The sequence below is a fragment of the Vulpes lagopus genome, chromosome 12 (assembly GCF_018345385.1).
Source record: "Vulpes lagopus strain Blue_001 chromosome 12, ASM1834538v1, whole genome shotgun sequence".
Classification (NCBI taxonomy): domain Eukaryota; kingdom Metazoa; phylum Chordata; class Mammalia; order Carnivora; family Canidae; genus Vulpes; species Vulpes lagopus.
In genome coordinates, this window is record NC_054835.1 from 14,273,113 (window position 1) to 14,294,174 (window position 21,062).

Consider the following 21,062-nt stretch of genomic DNA (forward strand, 5'->3'; position numbering starts at 1 on the left):
ACTAAGATACAGATGCAGTGAAAGACTGAGACACCTGCACCCCAATGTTTATAGCAGCAATGTCCACAATAGCCAAACTGTGGAAGGAGCCTCGGTGTCCATCAACCGATGAATGGATAAAAAAGATGTGGTCTCTATATACAATGGAATATTACTCAGCCATCAGAGAAGACTAACACCCACCAGTTGCTTCATTGTGGATGGAACTGGAGGGTATGATGCTGAGTGAAGTAAGTCAATCAGAGAAGAACAATCATATGGTTTCATTCATATGGGAAATATAAAAAAATAGTGAAAGGGACTATAGGGGAAAGGAGAGAAAATGAGTGGGAAAAATTAGAGAGGGTGACAAAGCATGAGAGACTTCTAACTCTGGGAAATGAACAAGGGGTAGTGGAAGGGGAGGCAGGCAGGGAGGTTGGGGTGACTGGGTGATGGGCACCGAGGGGGGCACTAGATGGGATGAGCACTGGGTGTTATATTCTATGTTGGCAAATCAAACTCCAATTAAAAAATATACAAAAAAATAAAAATTTAAAATTTTTTTTAAAAAAGGAGCTCTGCTAAAGACATCCAGTCAGCCAGCAAATAATAGAGAGTGTGAAGTAACTGCGAGGATAATGTCAGCATCTGAGGATTCAGAAAGATGATGTAAAGGAGGCTGGGTAGGAGAAGATATAGATGATAGATTTTCTCCATTCTAGCAAAGACAAACTAGAAACAGAAATAAGGAAAAATTCACAGGAACAACAACAAAATCCCTGAGATACTTAGACCTAAGTGCAACAAATAAAGCATAAGACCTATAGGAAAAAAAACTATAAAATTTGATCGAAGAAAATCAATCAAGATATAAAAAAATGGAAAGACATACCATGTTCTTAGCTGGGAAGAATTTAATAACATAAAAATTCTAATCCTCCCCAAATTGAAATATAAATATAACACAATTCCAATTTAATTACCGAGTCTCAACTTTTACATCTCAGCTCAAATTCTTTACCTCAGAGAATCCTTTCTTGACATTTTTATTTTAAAAACCACTCTCACACCCCATTGTGTGCTCTCCACCATGTTGCTATGCTCATTAACTTCATAGTACTCTTTACATGATAAGATCGTGTTGTTTATATGTTTACTTTTTCATCGTCTTTTTCCCCTTCACGAAATTCCTTGTCTGGCTTGTTCATGGCTATGTCTTCCTTGCCTCAAAGAGGGGTGGACGCAGGCTGGAAACTCAATATGCACTTGCCAACTGTTGTGATAGAGGGTCTTGTGGTATGCCACACAGCACAGTGAAGGGATATTTGGTTCACCATTATTGGTAAGGGGGGCTTCCAGGTGGAAGACATATGAGTTGTGGTAAGAGGAAACACAGTATCCTCAGGGTATGGGAAGTGGCAGTGTGGGGGCAAGTGGAGGGTGGCATCTGCACCATAGAAGAAGGAGAAAACTATCCTTCATTAAATCATGTTTTGGGATCCCTGGGTGGCTCAACGGTTGAGCATCTGCTTTTGGCTCAGGGCGTGATCCTGGAGTTCAGGAATCCAGTCCCGCATCAGGCTCCCTGCATGGAGCCTGCTCCTCCCTCTGCCTCTGTCTCTGCCTCCCTCTCTGTGTCTCTCATGAATAAATGAATAAAATCTTAAAAAAAAAATCATGTTTTGAAGAACATGGTTTAAATGTTCATGGTAATAATATAGGGAAATGCATTATTAATATTAAAGCTGTTTTAAAAACATGTCTGGACTGTACTAAGTGCACAGACTTGCAACTTCACAAGGTAAAATAGGAACCTGATGCAAAGTGGAGTGTGTTGCTCTGTCATGGTGGAGCTCCCCATCATCAGCCCTGAACAGCATCCCCCAGACACCAGTGATAGGATCCCTGAATTAAAGGAAGGATGAAGGGGATCCCTGGGTGGCTTAGCGGTTTAGTGCCTGCCTTCAGCCCAGGGAGTGATCCTGGAGTCCCGGGATTGAGTCCCCCGCCAGGTTCCCTGCATGGAGCCTGCTTCTCCCTCTGCCTGTGTCTCTGCCTCTCCCCCCCTCTCTGTGTGTATTTCATGAATAAATAAATAAGAATCTCTAAAAAAAATAAATAAAGGAAGGATGAACCTGGCACCCTTCACAGCACCTCTAATTCTGATGCTCCTCCCATTAACAAAAGGAAGAGAGGAAGAAAGCAAAGTTACCTTTGAGGAGTTACAGGCCATTGTCTTGAAGGACAGATCCTGTCACTGGGGAGGATCCTGGAAAGCTCAGAGGCTCAGGGCAGGAGAGTGTACAGAGACAGAGCAAGGGAGAGGAGCTGTGTAGAAGGGGCTGTGCTGTCCACGCTGCCACAGGTCCGAGCAAGCAGTAGACAGGAGCAGAGAGGAGATGGTCACCCTGAGAAGTCAAGAAGAGAAGGGCCTGGATCTCCAGCAGGGCAGGGACACCAGGATGCAGCCATCTCTGAGGGCCATGTTCCCTTACCTGAGGAGGGCAGGACCCAGCCCAGTGAGTTACGTGGCTGGTCAGCCAGACCCTCACCCTGAGTGAAGAGCATTTCCTACACAGGCAACCTGAGCAAAGCAAGTTCCTGCCACAGCCTCCCTGCTGATGAGGGGACGAAGGTGGTGGAGAGACAATTGAAGGCAAGGAACTTCCATTCAGTGAGTCCTTTTAGCAGCCCTGCCCAGGGAACCTCCTGAATCCCCTGCAGACACAGGCCACAGACTTTGCTAACAGCTGAGCGAGGTGCCCCAAGGTCACACACTAAGTAGCAGAATCTGGATTGCTCTTTATCTTGTGACTCTGCATGTCAGGCTCTGGTCCTGTGCTGTGGAGGAGAGAGGCTGGGGCTGGACAGAGCTGACACTTGGTCTCAAATACCTTCCTACTGGACAACTGGCCCATTCTGATCCAGGGCTCTCCCTGTGATCAGACAGATGCCACCCTGGGCTTCCTGATCCTCCCATCAGTGCCTGCCTGTCCCCAGTGGTCTACCTGTGACTTGTCCATTCAACACCACCATCATCAATCTGGTACTGTCCCTGCTCTATCAGCATCAAATATGGTACTTATCAGCTTCTTGGATACACAGGTTCCCCCTCAACCCCAGCCCCTAGTCCTCATCTCTGGATAACCTCTATTGCTCTTCCTTCTGCCTGGAACACTGTCTCCACCACCACCACCTCCCACCCCTGTTCCTTCATTTAAGTCCTGTGCATCCACAAGGACTCTGCATAAACATCCCTGAGCTCTCTTCAGCTTGCTGGGTGTTCCGATATTAACCTCCACTGCTCATATTTTAACACCACTATAACTTATAACACTTACTTCATTAAATCCAGTCTCACCACCAAAATGAAAGTATCAAGAAGTCAGGGTCACTGTGTCTTCTCATCTGTGCATAAGATAATGCCTGGCACCAGAGATGTTCATAAATACACAATGCCTGGGTGAATGCAGGCACAAACACTGGAACATATATAATTAAGTTCCTCCATTTTACCTCCAGAAAACTGAGGCCCACGGTCGTGAGGAGAAACAAAAAGGTAGTTTCCCTGAATTCACGTGTAGGTGGGGGGAGGGGTTCTATCCACTGACCTACAGTAAAGACTTCCAGAACCTTGTATTGTCTGCAACTAGGAGCAATGACCAACTATAGGCTTGCCTTGATGTAGAGGAAGAGAGGAGTAGAAATTCTCTATTCCCACCCAAACCTGAGACCACCTAATTCTCAGTCAGACACAGACACCCTTTTTGATGGTGCCCAACTTTCTGAGTCTTCCCATGACGGCTAGAGTTTGAAAACCACAGCTATCCTAAAATATTCACCATGTGGTTTTCTGTGCATGAAAGGAAACACTTCACCTACCAATCCCTATACCCTGCCCAGGGGACTGGCTCTAACCCCACCTGCTGTCCTTGTTTGTGAAGAATTCCTGGAAGCACCAGCCTGCAGGGATCCTCTGTGGTCTGCTCTCCCCCATCATCTATTTTCTGTGCCCCTTATTTGGTGATTTTCATAAACTTCCTTGCGTATCTCTTGTCTTCTGGTGGAAAAGTCTTACCATCATCCTTCCTCCCAAAGAGTGCAAATGTCAAGATTCTGTTATACTTCCATTATCACTCAGGTCTTTTCTTCCCTACCTGACTTTGACCCTTTACAGAGATGGCAAGCATGCCTTATTTATCCTCATAGTTCTTACTGCACTTAGGGCATGCTTTGTCTGTTTGTCGTTGCTCAATGGGGGCTATACTGTGGCTTGTCCCATTCCAGCTGTAAAGCTTACCTTCCTGCCTGTGTCTGTCTCAGCCTCCATCAGCAATGGCCCACTGCCTCTTCTTCCATCTCCTACATCATTGGAAATTAACATGAAAACTCTGACACTGTCACTCTGCAGCAGGGTTGCAGGCAGGAGTGTGTTTGGTCATTAACATCAGGATCACTGGTATAATCCTAGGGTTCTCAGCTCTGGACCATAAGGGAACTTGTGCTATTTATTTGTTTCCCAGGTAGGCTCAGTAGGAGTGCTTTAGGGATCTTGAGGAAGTTTGAAGCTCAGTAATAGTTCCAGACCCTTTACATCTCCTCAGGACCAGTTTCTGGGAAGGGGGAAGGATGTGGTCCAGCAGTATTGGGATTTCCTCTAAGAAAATATATTAACTGCCTGTCTCTTGGGCTGAACTAGAGAGCAACCCCATCTATCCAAAAAATCTCCTGACATCTGAAATGACACTCTTTAATTAATTCACAAAAGGCCTCTGCTAAAATTAGGATATGTTGTATGGAGGGAATAGTCCCTTGGGGCAGGAGAAAATATATGAAGCCATGGTCATTATCAGATTTTTTTTCTCGGTTTTTATGAGAAGGTCACTATAAGTTTGGTTGAGGGATGAGAGAGGAACAAATATTGGAACATAATGGAAGACTCTGAGGACTAAGGAGCACTAAGAGTAATGGGTTCCAGAAAACTCGACTCTGGACATCCATGCTGCTCCACCGCAGATCCCCGCTGACCACTGGCTCCTGGATTACCAGCAGTTGCCCTCCCCCAGAAGGTCCAGCACTGGTATCTGATTATGGCTGCTGCACACGTGATCAGAGCCTAGAGTAGCACCCCACCAGCTCCACCCCACCAGCATCCCTGTAGCCAGGGCTTTCCTTGCCCTTCCTCCAGGAAAGAACTGAAAAGGAAAGCTCAATCTTAGAACATGCACAAGGTTGTCTGAGAACTGCTAACCCATGCCACTAAGGAAAACAAATAAATAACTAGAGTATATGTATTTACAGTCTCTTTTTTAATTTAATATGAGGATATATAGTCAAAATACTGTGTCCAAGAATTACTTAGGCTACTTTTCCTGACCCCTTTCAGTGTGGTTATATGATTCATTTCAAATACAGCAGGAGTAGGGTGGAATAATTTTACCAGATTATAAAACACTCCATAGAAGTAGATATAAATAGATATAGATACATATATAGTATTGTCATAGGTATAGATATGAAATAAAAAATAGGATAAAACCAACCCAAATAGAATGTGAACAGAAACAAATAAACCTATTTCAAATGAATAATAGAACCACATAAAAAATAGGAGAAAAGGGATCCCTGGGTGGCGCAGTGGTTTAGCGCCTCCTTTGCCCCAGGGCGCGATCCTGGAGACCCAGGATCGAATCCCACGTCGGGCTCCCGGTGCATGGAGCCTGCTTCTCCCTCTGCCTATGTCTCTGCCTCTCTCTCTCTGTGTGTGTGACTATCATAAATAAATAAAAATTTGAAAAAAAGAAGGTTGAAATTATTAAAAAAAAATAGGAGAAAAACTAAGCCAAGTAGCTCTTAAATATAGTATTTTGACTTTGTGCCCTCAGGTTAATGCCATATTTAACCACAAATATTATATTTTATTCTTGTTAATGATTTGTTTTCCACAGTGGAATGAGTTAGCAATTCTGAAACTACTTTATGAATATTCTACAATTGTGGATAATAAGAGCCAAGTTTCTTACTCTTGCAGGAGAGAATTTCAAATATGGAAAGAGGAAGAACTAGAATGAACCCTGTGTACAGGACTGGGATTGGAGGTATGTGCATAAATTTATGGTTCTAAGATGGGTACATAGGCAGATTGACAGATGATAGGTATATTAGACAGATGATAGATGACAGATGAGATGATAGATGATAGATATAGATGGATATACTTTAGATATGTAGAGAGAGAAGTATGTGTATATGTTATGTGTGTATACACCTACATGTATTTCTTAGCTCTGTCTACTGAGCAGACCTAGAAGCAATGACATCTCAAGGGCAACAAGCACACTTTTCATTCAGAAATAAGTTTTGAAATATCAAGAAGGACTTTATACCCAAGGTCTAAAGGGGAGGAAGCAGCTATCAAAGCACAGAGAGATAGGGAGACGGAGAGATGTGCAAAGACATACAAAGGCAGCTGCTTGGCTGGAGCTGTGACTTTTATGTAAGGATGCAGCAACCACAACTTGGTATTTTTAAGAATAAATTCTCCAACCTCACTCTTTTCCCTGCCTCTAATCTCTGCTGCAGCTTTCCATCAGCTAAGCCCAACCAGAAGGCACAGGATAAGATAGCCCATTGGTAAATTCATACTGGTCAATTCCCAGAGCACAGAGCAGGGTGGAGAAAGAAGAATAATCTGGAGGAGCAAATGGAAGCTGTCCGTCCAGTATACAATTCAATGTCATCTAACGGCCCCTGAGTTTAGCATTAAAGATGTAGGTCCTCCTTGTTAAGAAAAGTGATAGAGGAAGGATGCCTGGGTGGCTAAACGGTTGAGAGTCTGTCTTTGGCTCAGGGAGTAATCCCGGGGTCTGGGGATCGAGTTCCAATCGGGTTCCTTGAGAGGAGCCTGCTTCTCCCTCGGCCTGTGTCTCTGCCTCTCTCTCTCTCTCTCTCTGTGCCTCTCATGAATAAAATAAATAAAATCTTTGTTAAAAAGTCATAGAGGAAATAAAAATAAAGGATAGTTGCTCTTTGTAGCTATAGAATGCAGATGAAATTCTGAGCTCTATGTGTAAAGGTGTGGTCCACTTGATGTACTGTGATAAGATGTTAAGCTAAGAACATGCACAGCCTATCTTATTCTCTTTTCTGGTATAAAAGCTTGTGTGAAATTTTTAAGATGTATCTTATTCTGTTGTCATTTAAATATGGAAATGTTCTTGAAAAGAAATATTTTCAAAGATACTTGATTTCAAGGATGATTTTTATATCCTGTGGAATGAAATCTTCAACTCATAATGGTCTGTCATGCATGTTAAACCAATGGCTTCAATTATTAATTACTGAATTATCTAAATTATGTTTTCAAATTTGTGCCTCTGTTATCTGGAACTGTATTTAGTACCTGCTTCCTTCAACAGTTCTAAGAACCTTGGTATAAAACTCATTTTCCCTTTCCATTTAAAGTTAAAATAGGTATCTGACTCTGGGAGATTTTTTTCTTTTAAACTGAAAATATGAAAATACAAATCTCTTTCTATAATTTCATATAGACCACAGCTGATTTGAGTTGATACAGTTACTTCTACTTTTTTTTTTTTTTTGTTCTGCTAGGAGATGTATATTTAACAAGACAGGAAGTGATAAATGTTGGAGAGGATGTGGAGAAAGGGGAACCCTCTTGCACTATTGGTGGGAATGTGAACTGGTACAGCCACTCTGGAAAACTGTGTGGAGTTTCCTCAAAGAGTTAAAAATAGAGCTACCCTGTGACCCAGCAATTGCACTACTGGGTATTTAGTATACAAAGATACAGATGCAGTGAAAATCTGGGACACCTGCACCCCAATGTTTATAGCAGCAATCTTCACAATAGCCACACTGTGGGAGGAGCCTCGATGTCCTTCAACAGATGAATGGCTAAAGAAGATGTGGTCTCTATATGCAATAGAAATGACGAATACCCACCATTTGCTTCAATGTGGATGGAACTGGAGGGTATGATGCTGAGTGAAGTAAGTCAATCCGAGGACAATCATTATATGGTTTCACTCATATGGGGAATGTAAAAAATAGTGAAAAGGATCATAGTGGAAAGGAGAGAAAATGAGTGGGAAAAATTAGAGAGGGTGACCAAGCATGAGAGACTCTTAACTCTGGGAAAAGAACAAGGGATAGTGGAAGGGGAGGTGGGAGGGGGGATGGGGTGACTGGGTGACCGGCACTGAGAAGGGCACTTGACGGGATGACACTGGGTGTATACTATATGTTGACAAATTGAACTTCAATTTTAAAAAAAGTATACAAAAAAAAAGTAGTAGATATTTACACCTTCATTTTTTCGTTTATAAAGTCAAAAACAAAATAATGACTTAACACAAGAATCAGAATATGCTTTATTCCCTGCATTCCTTCCCAGTCTTCAAATACATGGCCTTTGCTAAATTATGCAGAGATTTTAAATGCTGGTTATTCACAATAATTAAATTTGTGCTAACAAAATATTATTTTTTAAAAAAGTATTTTCAATATATTCATTTAGTTTTATAACATATTTATGACAGGAATAACCTAACTGGGTATAGAATTAGAATTTTGAGTTGTGAGATATTTGTCTTAAAACTCTGATAATACTTCATATTTTATGCCATCAGTGTGCTGTAGGGAGAAGTCTGAAGCAAGTTTGAACCTCCTTTTTTTTTTTTTTTTTTTGAGATTTTATTTATTTACTCATGAGATAGGCAGAGACATAAGCAGAGGGAGAAGCAAGGTCCCTGCAGGGAGCCTGATGCTAGACTCAATCCAAGACCCCAGGATCGCACTCTGAGCCAAAGGCAGATGCACCCACCTCAGTGGCAACAACTGAGCCACCCAGGAACCTGCAAGTTTGAACTTCTATCTCTTTTTAAGAAATCTGTTATTTCCTGGCACTGAAATTTTTATTTAAAAAATGTTATTCCTATCAAAAAATATTACCAGGATACATCTAGGGATATTGTCATTAATATTCTCCAGATTGTGGTTAGAATTTCACTTTGGGTTCTCTACAATATTACATTTTGCACAACTTTAAGTGTTACTTTTGTCCTATTTGTTCTGGGTTTTCCCCCTCTGGAGCAACTATTAATTCTTAAATCAGAATTCTACATTCTTTCCAACACCGAAGATTTCTCTTCTCATTTATTGCTTTAAACTCCTTCTTTTTTAATTTTAAGTATTTATTTTAATTCCAGCTAATTTACACTGTTGTTTTAAATTCTTTTTTTTAATCTTCATTGGAAGGACTTCTGAAGTCTGTCCTTCACATTACTTATTTTTTTTCTGATGTCATCTCTGCCTAAAAAGTCAATTAAAATCTTATTTTCATTCTTAATCATTTCTTTCTGCCGTTTCCCTATGAGTTTCATTTTCATCTACATTTGTTTCTGATTTATGCTATATTTTTTCATGTCTTAACATTAAAAAAATAACAAAAATTTTTGTTTCCTTTCTTATACTGTTTGCAGGTATAAGTTTTTCTTACAGTATGTAAGTTATTGCTCTTTCTCTTATTCTGCAAATACATTTCATAAATTATTCCTTTAAAAAATGTTTAAATGATAAGGGATTTACTCAAGCCTGGATCTGCCAACAGACAACTCAATTTAGCAACTCTCACCATCCAGAAGTTTTTCTCTTTGTGGGGAGGAGATGATCAAAGATTCTTTTGTAAGTTAATGAAAGCTGTAGTCACTGTCCACAGATAATATTTGCATATATTTTAGTATTAAATATAATTTTCTTCATAGTTCTCTCCAATAACATTGCACAATTCCTTGCCTCTAATGGGCTCCTAGTAATCAAAATATGGAAGCAGCAAGAGAATCTGTAAAGGAAGTCAACATCAAAATGTGATTACTAGAAGAAATGTTATCATGACATGTCACAGTATCCAAGTCTGGGGATCCCAAGTCCTGGACATTGGAACAGGATTTGAGCACAGGGCAGTAACATTATCATTGAATGATGTGACTCGAAACATGGCTAGAAAAAAAAAAAAAAAAGAAACATGGCTAGAGCAAAGTGTGGTGGAACAATGTTGTATTAACATCTGTGGTAGATGTACCCAGTCTCATGGAAGATTTTTGAGAGGTGTCCAACAACTACGGGAGTAGATCAGGAGTTAATAATAATAACAAATACACAGTTAACTCTGACTGGGCCTCTTATTTAATTAAGTACTATCCACTAGGCTCTCCTAAGGACACTTATTAATTCATTTGAAACTCATAAAAACTTTATGAGTGTATTAGTAGTATTGTAGGGAAGTATTAGCAGTAGTAGTGCTCCTATTTTAAATGTGAGAAGGTATGTTAAATAACTATCTGAGGTCAGTTACAGCCAGTTAGGACAGATGCTGGATGGATACCTAGCCAGAGCTCAGTCTTCACCACAGCCCTCTAAGAAAAGAAAGGACCTCTCTGCCACAGAGGGTGCTAAGTCATAAGATAATTATCATAAATCAGACATGCTATAGTGGTGACACACCCATGAAGCAGACTAGATAAACATCTAAGTCCCATCCATCTCTGTGAATGCCATCAGCATGCTAGATACAGAAAATACAGCACCTACAAAAACTCTCCCCAAGTCAAATCCTAGAGGAGAAATGAAGTAAACTCTTTTTCTTTGCACACTTAACACCACAAAGCTTTCAGAGTAGCCTGGAAGAATGACTAGCTGTAGCATAGTCCTTGTATCTTGAGGGTGGTTCCAAGTTTGTGTTGAACTGCAGAATGGCCCACATTTCAACAAGGAGGCTAGAATAAGTCAATCTAGGGCTTGGGCCATAGAGACACACTGCCTGATACCATCTTACCTATCCTTCCTCTAGAAGAGAACTGTGGGTAAGATTACACTTAAGGGCCACTGTGCCCTCTCAGAAGATAAGTATAGGAGTATGTCAACAGGTTTCAACAATAATTTGGATTTGGACTTGAATGAACAACTTGAGGAGTCATTTTTCAAAACATTATAACCTGGTGAATATTCACAACTTTCTTTTTTAAATATTTTATTTATTTATTCATGAGAGACACAGAGAGAGGCAGAGACATAGGCAGAGGGAGAAGTAGGCTCCATGCAGGGAGCCCAATCTGGGGATCCCAGGATCATGCCCTGAGCCAAAGGCAAGCACTCAACTGCTGAGCCACCCAGGTGTCCCAATATTCATAATTTTCTTGATCCTATAACATACCCTTCCTCCTTGAAGAGGAAACTGGAGTCTTCACCTTCATGCTTCATCCAGGACAGCTCCTGCTACCCCTCTGTCTACACATGGGAAGCTAGTGGCTCCTCTTTACAAGACATCCCAGCCCCTCTCCACCCCAGAAACAGAAGATTCACTACCCAGCATACCTGCCCCCCAAAATGAGTGCTAACAAACATTAGATGCTGGCTGTAAACTCCCCATTTGTGGAAGAGGAGTGAAGTCCCCAAGTTCAGGATCCTTTTTAACAGTATTTGAAAAAAAAAAAAAAAAACAGTATTTGAGCTGTCTCCCCAGTGGAGAGCCCAACTCCTGTGGATGTTGAAGTCTTTATAACAGTGATATCAAAGGATACAGAGCACTACCTGTGTTATCTCCTTCAATTCTCACAAAACCCCCAGAGGTAAGGAGAATTATTTTGTCATTTTATCAGATGAAAAAATGGTGAATTGAATTACCTAAAGTTACACAGAGGTAGGAGCAAAACAAGAGCTCACACCTTGGCTCCAGAATTAGACTCTTAAGATTTGGTAGCCAAATGGGAGAAAGTTGGGGGGCAGTGGTGAGAATCCCTCCCCTTCTAACTGTGGCTACCTATGGGTTCTTGTCCATAAAAACAAGAACAAGAAGAAGTGTTTCCATTGGTTTCTCAGGTCTGAGCCTTTTCTGACTCCTGAAGGAGTGTGTGTGTGTGTGTGTGTGTGTGTGTGTGTGTGTGTGTGTGTACACACGTGTGTGGACCTGCAGGAGCCCATTGTTTCATAGGGGAGGTACAAAGCCACATTCAAGGGTGTACTCCCTTGAATTCAAGGGTGTTGGCTTGAGGCCCCTTAGTGCTAAGTCATTAGATAATTATCATTAATCAGACCTGTTATTAAAATTATGAAAATTATGTTACTTCATCATCAAAACACTCATGATATGAACTATCAGGGACACTGAAAGCATTCAGAGGACTTTTGTTGGCCTTGTCTGCTGCCACTGATGCCAAGGGGGAAGCACTTTGTCTCCTGTATCCTGACTGTTCTCAGCACCCTCAAATGCTGGAGTTCTCAGGGCACAAACACTTCCCAAGAAGAGCAATTAGTGGCCAGTATTGCCCGGGAACTGGATGTCTTTCCAGGGAACTTGAGGCTGTCACTGCCTCTGACATTCACGTTGGTACATGTCCTACTCCTCCTCTGGGGAGGATAAGATTCTGTCTGCCACCTCTTCCTCCTGGGCTTTGCTAGAATCATCTCTCCCCATTATCACCTCCAACATCTTGCTCTGTGCTTCTACATCTTCAGTTCATGACTGCTCGGCGCCCCCTATTTGGGTTCTCTGTTTCTTTAGTTCCTGCCATGATTATACCTTCTCATTCTTTTCTGGTGCAGTTTTTCTTACATTCCTTCACTTCCTTTATCTCCTTGTGGTTGTCTCTGTACCAGATTGTCACTCCAAAATGTTGCCCTATTGATCGCTTTATTTATATGTCCAGATATCTATATTTACATTAAACAAAAGATGCATATGCCTATTATCACAAAGAGTTAGTGCAACCTACCCCCACTATACTGATCCTACCTCCCAGTGAATATAGAACGAAGTGTTTGCATTGGTTCAAAATCCTCCACATATGAACCCAAGCATCTTTTCCAGACTGATTTTCCTGCTTTAATCTGATGCTCCTAATAAAGATATATAATTCATTTGCCCTGAAGTATTCATCAAATGTATAAGTACTTTGTCTTTGAAATGTGCTCCATTTTCTTAGTAGCAAAATGTGTTCTACTGCTCAATTCAAAATAGGGCAAGGCTTCCAGCATATTGTGCAGAAGGCTCAAACTAAATTTTCCCTATATGGCTCTGTGGCACTTTTCTTGTATAAGGGGCAATGATTCTCCAGACCCCAGACTTTGAACCTCATTGCTGGCTGAATCCCCAAGGAGCCACCATCTCAGGCTTTTAACTCCTGCTCTTTTTTTTTTGTTTTTGTTTCTCATGCCTACATACTATCATTTCTTTCTCTTAGGTTTATACAAGAAATTTTAAAAACTTTTATAATTTATCTAGATTTCTAGGTGTTTAAATTGGAATGAGACCTGCTGACATCACTAAACCTGCCATTATGCCAAGAGCTCCAACTCAAAATATGATACTTCCTTACCATATAAGGTAACCATAGTCTCTGAGCCCTCCAGAGTTGATAGAATCTTCTTAACAATGAGATATTATGATTTCATGTGAACACATGGAAAACCATTTCAAGAGACAAAACCATATCCAGGTGCAGAGCTGGAAAAAGCACATAATACTGGGGGGAATGATAATTTTACTTGCATCCTCTGTGCCTAACATACAGTTCCCATGTACACTATAGGAGACACTGAGAAATGGTAAATGAATTAATTATAGGTTCAATTAATTAGAAATATTAGTGAATTACTTAGAATTTCTTGGACAACAGTGACAAATACTGCAAAATGTGTAATGGTTTAAAAAGAATAAAAGTTTGTTACTCTCCTACATCCCCGGTATTAGAATGTCTTCTCGGTGGATGGGGGCTCTCCTACATGTTGAAAACTTGGGACACAGACTCATTCCATTATGTGACTCCACCATCCCATTTAGCTTCCTGTTCATTTGCATCCAGCTGTCAATAGTGTAAAAAGAACGTGGAGGAAGACCAGAATTGGAGCACATGAGTAGATTGCTTAAATCTCAGTCATATGCCCACATATCAATGTAGAATTTGGGAAATGTAGTCAAACTAAGTGTCCAGGAAGAAGAGAATAACTTAGATTTGGGTGAGCAGCTTAGTAGTCTCTACCACCATTGATATGCCTTAAGATGGATCAAAGAAGAGGGAATCAATTATAAGATTATAAGATTAAAAATCATTATAAGATTTCATGCGGAAAATAATGGCGGTCAAACTAAAGCACTGAGACAGTAAGTAGAAAAGCATTGTACAAAATATTTTAAATGAAGAATCAATAGGATCAAATGCAGAGGTGAGGGATAACTTGGTAAAAGTCATAGTGCCAAGTAGCATCCCCTATGTGGGAAACCCATGAAATAACTTTTCACATAATTCAAGAATTATAAGCTGCAAACTTATTGGTACATAAAATGAATAATATTCCACAATTATCTTACAAGGGATAAAGTAGACAAGAGAGATTCTTCTGTTAAAAGAGCTTGCAATCTACTTAGATTAAATATACAGACTTGGCTCAGACAGGTTGACAAGATGAGTGGATGTGGAATTATGTAAAATCAAGCCTACAAATACAGAACTAAGATTCCCCTAAGCAGTAGCTGAAGCCACGATGGAGTTGGATGAGTCACCAAAGGGGAAGAAAAAGGTAAGAGAAAGTTGAAGAGAAAAAAACACTGTGATTACATATGTTAAAGGGTTTGGAATAGAGAGAAAACCTATCAAAGGTGAATGTCTACTTTAAAAATGGATATGAGCTATATGTTGGCAAATTGAACTCCAATTAAAAAATATGTAAAAAAAAAATATACATATAAATAAAATAGTCATGTGTGACTAAATGCATGCATAAACCGTGTTTTCACATATTTGTGATTTCCAAAAAGCCTAACACAATTTCTAGCACATAGAACATTAACTTTATCTGTTAAATTATTAAACCTTAGGTGTATGGTTGATGATGCTGGGCTTGAGTAGATGAGAACCTCTGATTCAAGATTACTCACTTTGTAGACGTGAGTGTCCAGGGCTAATCCCTGTCCAACAGGGATTTACCCCTGCTACTTATTGGCTATCTAGGAACTGAATAAGCCCCACGTGTAGACACCACAACCACAGCAGTCAGATGTGGTGGTTTAGAAAGATCATTATACAGAGTAACTTTACTAATAATTCTGGGTTTCTCTCTCCTTTCTGTTGAAGGATCCATGGGAGGAGACAATGAGTCCTTTCCATCCTCCTGGGAGTTAGTGGACACTAAAAATAGTAAGACTTCTTCTTCATCCTCTTCCTCTTCATTTACCCCATCACATTGATTGGAAAACTGCTCATCATCTTGGCCATTCGCTCTGACATTCGCCTTCACAACCCTATGTATTTTTTCCTTGCCAATCTCTCCTTTGTTGACATCTTCTTCTCTTCTATAACCATCCCTAAAATGTTAGCCAACCATGTCTTAGGGAGCAAAGCCATCTGCTTTGGGGGATGCCTAACACATATGTGTTTCATGTTAGCCTTGGGTTTCACAGATAGTTATATCCTGGCTTCAATGGCTTATGATCATGCGGTGGCCATCAGTCATCCTCTTCATTATATAATAATTATGAGCCTATGGACTCGTGTCCTCCTAGTTGTTGGGTCTTGGGTAGTTGAAAATGCCAATGCCCTCCCCCACACTCTGCTCACAGCTAGTCTGCCCTTCTGTGACAACCAGGAAGTAGCCAACTTCTACTGTGACATTGTCTCTTGACTCAAGCTATCCTGTTCTGACACCCACTTAAATGTGAGGATGATATACCTAGGAGTTGGTGTTTTTTCTGTGCTATTACTATGTATCATCATCTCCTAAGTCTGAGTCTTTTCCACAGACTTGCAGGTTCCATCCAGGAAGGGGGTGTTCAAGGCCTTCTCTACCTGTGGTTTCCACCTCACAATTGTTTCCCTGTATTATGGGACAGTTATGAGCATGTATTTCTACCTTCTGACTAGTTATGGCCTAGAAGATGCAGTGATAACTGTGATGTGCATCACAGTGCCCCCAATGTTAAATCCTTTCATTTATAGTCTGAGAAACCGACATGAAGGCTGCCCTGGGGAAATTCTGCAGCAAAAGACTCTCCTTATAACCAAGGTGAGGTCATATTGGAGAATCAACTGGATTCATCAATTAGGATGCACTTGAAAATCCAGCCCCAATGTCCTCCCCCTTCAAGGAGCAACCTTTGTTCTTTCCAGCCACTGAATTCCCCTTCTCAGAAACCTTGTAACAGTTTCATAAGACGTCCTATTAGGATTGTCAATATGTAAATGTTATTATTCCTTTTGGGATCATGTCCCAACTGTGGGAATATTGGAATATTGGGATCATGTCCCAATATTGGGAATCATGTCCCAACTGTGCTACTGACTAGCACTTAACTTCCATAACTATAGAATAAAAGTAAGAATGTCTTCCTTGTCTGTCATAAGGTGTGAATCATACTTTGAAAGCCGTAAGGCCCTATTCAAATGTCATTTTCTTGGACTACTACATTTCATCATTTCCACTTTGCTTGCAAACTTTGAGGGTGAGACCTGTCTTAACACATCATTCTATTTCTCCCAAAGTTGGTCATTAAGGTACAACCTGCTTCTCCCTCTGTCTGTGTCTCTGCCTCTCTCTGTGTCTCTCATGAACAAATAAATAAAATCTTTAAAAATAAGTAAATAAAATAAAACCATGAGTTGGACACTTAATCTACTGAGCCACCCAAATGTCCCTCAGAAAGTTACTTTCCAATCATTTAAGAAAGAGAAATCATATCCATTATTTTTAAATGTTTTTATTTGAGTATAGTTGATATGTTACATAGTTTCAAGTGTGCAACCCAGTGATTTGACAAGTTAATACATTACACTATGCATAAGTGTAATGTATAGTGTAAGTGTAGCTATTATCTGTTGCCAGAGAATGCTATTATTACAATACCACTGACTATATTCCTTATGCTGTACATTTTATTCCTATGACTTATTTATTCCATAACTGGAAGCTTGTATTTCCTACTCCTCTTCAACCCATTATGCCCACCCCATTGATATACAAATGGATATGGAACATGTAATACACACACACAAACACACACATACACGCGCGTGCACACACACACACACACACACACCTGGAATATTAGACAGCCATTAAAAAGAATGAGATCACACCATTTGCAGCAACATGATGGACCTAGAAATGCATTATGGTAAATGAAATAAGTCAAACTGAAAAAGACAAAAACCATATGATTTTACTCATTTGTAGAATCTAAAAAAAATCAAGTGATATTACTCAGCCACTAGAAATGACAAATACCCACCATTTGCTTCGATGTGGATGGACCCAGAGGGGATTATGCTGAGTGAAATAAGTCAATCAGAAAAGGACAAACATTATAGGGTCTCATTCATTATGGGGAATATAAAAATTAGTGAAAGGGAATAAAGGGAAAGGAGAGAAAAATGAGTGAAAATATGAGAGACTCCATAACATGGACAAAACATGAGGGTGACAAAACACGAGAGACTCCTAACTCTGAGAAATGAACAAGGGGTAGTGGAAGGGGAGGTGGGCGGGGGGTTGGAGTGACTGGGTGATGGGCACTGAGGGGGGCAGTTGACAGGATGAGCACTGGGTGTTATGCTATATGTTGGCAAATTGAACTCCAATAACCACCCCCCCCAAAAAAAAACCCTCAAATATCAGCAGAAAAAAAAAATCAAGTGAATAAACAAATATACTCTTTTTTTTTTCAATACAAATGACTTAAAACAAAGAATCTAATGCATTTGGTAATAATGAGTGTATTCTGAAAGTGACTACAGGGGAAAAGGAGGGATGCTGGTGTAACCCCAAAGTTATTACCCTGCAGGAAGAACTTACTTCCACTAAAACTGAAGGATCTAAATGGAAACAGTGTTGCTACCAGAACTGGGAGTTCAGAGAGGGATGACTTCATATCTGATGCTCAGATCTTTGAAAAGAGCTGCAAAACTGTTGCCCCTTGATCTGCACCCGCTGAAGTGACCCCACTTTGTTCCTGAAACATCTGAGTCCTCAATTGTACTTCCTCTCTTGGGGGAGCAAGAGGACTGTTTATATAGTTTCTATTCTCTTTCTGTTCATGGAAATGCTAATGCATCCCAAACATAGCTATAGGCATGGTCCTTCTGGCACCTCATTATGTAGTATCAACACGCTGTCCTTCTAATTGGAATCAATCACTTCAGCTAGTAGAGAAATCCTTTATTTTATGAAAGGCCCATAAAGTGTTGCTACAATTTGGTTAACCTTTTCATAATAATATAAACTAAAATATGTAAATCCTGAAAGATAATTATTAATCACCTTTTCATAAAGTTGTGAATAACTGAAGAGCCAAAAACCCACTTTGTGACAATAGACATAGATGTAATAAAAATGCATTAGAGGGTGCCTGGGTGGATCAGTGAGTTAAGCATCTCCCTTCCCCTCAGGTCATGATCCCAAAGTCCTGGGATTGAGTCCTGCATTTGGCTCCCAGGTCAGTGGGGACTCTGCTTCTCCCTCTGCCTCTGCATCTCCCCTTGTTGGTGCACTCTCTCTTTCTCAAATAAATAAATAAAATATTTAAAAAATGCATTAAAAACAAAAGCATGAGAACAAGGAGTATAGGATTCAGAATGGAGGATATTTAAGAGGAAAGACTCAAGGGAATGGAATGGGGTAGCAACCAATAGATATTATTACCAAAGTGCAACTTTCATGTTGGGTGACAGACTGACACATGTTTACAATATTTCCTGTAACAAATAAATAGATAGATAGATGATGGATAGACAGATAGATGTAGATATATTAAAAAGAAGAAGAAGAAGAAGAAGAAGAAGAAGAAGAAGAAGAAGAAGAAGAAGAAAGAAGGAAGAAGAAAAGAAGAAGAAGAAGAAGAAAAGAGCTGCATGAAGCAATGAGGGGAGCTTCTTTCTAATCGTAAGGGAGTCACGGGGAGTGGGAAGACCATGAGTTTAATTGAGAACCTCAGAGCAATCTAGGAAGAGACAGTGAAAATATAGACAAAGAATTTAGATGCAAAAATAAAACAAAATAAAATAAAAAATAATCTAGGCAAGATGGCGGAAGAGTAGGGTCCCCAAATCACCTGTCCCCAACAAATTACCTAGATAACCTTCAAATCATCCTGAAAATCTACGAATTCGGCCTGAGATTTAAAGAGAGACCAGCTGGAACGCTACAGTGAGAAGAGTTCGCGCTTCTCTCAAGGTAGGAAGACGGAGAAAAAAAGAAATAAAGAAACAAAAGGTATCCAAGGGGGAAGGGCCCGCGAGGAGCCAAGCTAAGGCCGGGGGGAGGGTCCCCAGGACAGGAGAGCCCCGTCCCGGAGGAGCAGGAGCTGCACCAACCTTCCCTGCGGAAAGGGGCTCGCAGGGAGTTAAGAAGGACCCAGGAGGGCGGGGATGCCCTCGGGCTCCCTGGGACACTAACAGACACCTGCGCCCGGGAGAACGCGCCGAGCTCCCTAAGGGCTGCAGCGTGCACGGTGGGACCCGGAGCAGCTCGGAGGGGCTCGGGGGAGGCTCCGCGGAGAAGCCTGCGGGGCCGGAGCGCGAATCCAACAGCGCAGGCCCCGGAGCACAGGGCGCGGGACACAGCCCAGGATCCGGCCTCCCCCGGGACAGGCAGAGGCCGGGAGGGCCCAGGACAGCAAGGACGCTCCTGGCCCGAGCTGAGCAGATCAGCGGCCCCGCCCCGGAGCCTCCGGGCCCTGCAGACGGAGAGCCCCGGAGTTACTGCGGGGGCTAAAACCAGGTTTCCAGAGCTGCCGTAGCCACTGTGGCTGTTCCTCCTGGGACCTCACGGGGTAAACAACCCCCACTGAGCCCTGCACCAGGCAGGGGGCAGAGCAGCCCCCCAAGTGCTAACACCTGAAAATCAGCACAGCAGGCCCCTCCCCCAGAAGACCAGCTACACGGACCAGTCCCAGGGGAAGTCAAGGGACTTAAAGTACACAGAATCAGAAGATACTCCCCCGTGTTTTTTGTTTTGTTTTGTTTTGTGTTTTTTTCTTTCTTTTTGATTTCTTTTTTTTTTTTAAATCATAGTCACAGAGAGAGAGAGAGAGAGAGAGAGAGAGGCAGAGACACAGGCAGAGGGAGAAGCAGGCTCCATGCACCGGGAGCCCGATGTGGGATTCGATCCTGGGTCTCCAGGATCGTGCCCTGGGCCAAAGGCAGGCGCCAAACCGCTGCGCCACCCAGGGATCCCTCTTTTTTATTTCTGATTGCTTCCCCCCACCCCTTTTTTTCACGTTTCTTTCTTTTTCGTTCTCCTTTTCTTCTCTTTTTTCCCTCTTTCTCTTTTTTCTTTTTCTCTTTTCTTTCCTTCTCTCTCTCTCTTTTTCTCCTTTTCCCAATACAACTTGTTTTTGGCCACTCTGCACTGAGCAAAATGACTAGAAGGAAAACCTCACCTCAAAAGAAAGAATCAGAAACAGCCCTCTCTCCCACAGAGTTACAAAATCTGGATTACAATTCAATGTCAGAAAGCCAATTCAGAAGCACTACTATACAGCGACTGGTGGCTCTAGAAAAAAGCATACAGGACTCAAGAGACTTCATGACTGCAGAATTTAGATCCAATCAGGCAGAAATTAAAAATCAATTGAATGAGATGCAATCCAAACTAGAAGTCCTAACGACGAGGGTTAACGAGGTGGAAGAACAAGTGAATGACATAGAAGACAAGTTGATGGCAAAGAGGGAAACTGAGGAAAAAAGAGACAGACAATTAAAAGACCATGAAGACAGATTAAGGGAAATAAACGACAGCCTGAGGAAGAAAAACCTACGTTTAATTGGGGTGCCCGAGGGCGCCAAAAGGGACAGAGGACCAGAATATGTATTTGAACAAATCCTAGCTGAAAACTTTCCTAATCTGGGAAGGGAAACAGGCATTCAGATCCAGGAAATAGAGAGATTCCCCCCCCCTAAAATCAATAAAAACCGTTCAACACCTCGACATTTAATAGTGAAGCTTGCAAATTCCAAAGATAAGGAGATCCTTAAAGCAGCAAGAGACAAGAAACCCCTGACTTTTATGGGGAG

The 21,062-nt window shown here is 41.3% G+C and overlaps 1 pseudogene; it reads left to right on the forward strand.

Annotated features, from left to right (window-relative positions):
- Positions 1-2,381: 2,381 nt before the first annotated feature.
- Positions 2,382-16,054, forward strand: LOC121473202 (annotated as a pseudogene).
- The last annotated feature ends 5,008 nt before the right edge of the window (positions 16,055-21,062 follow it).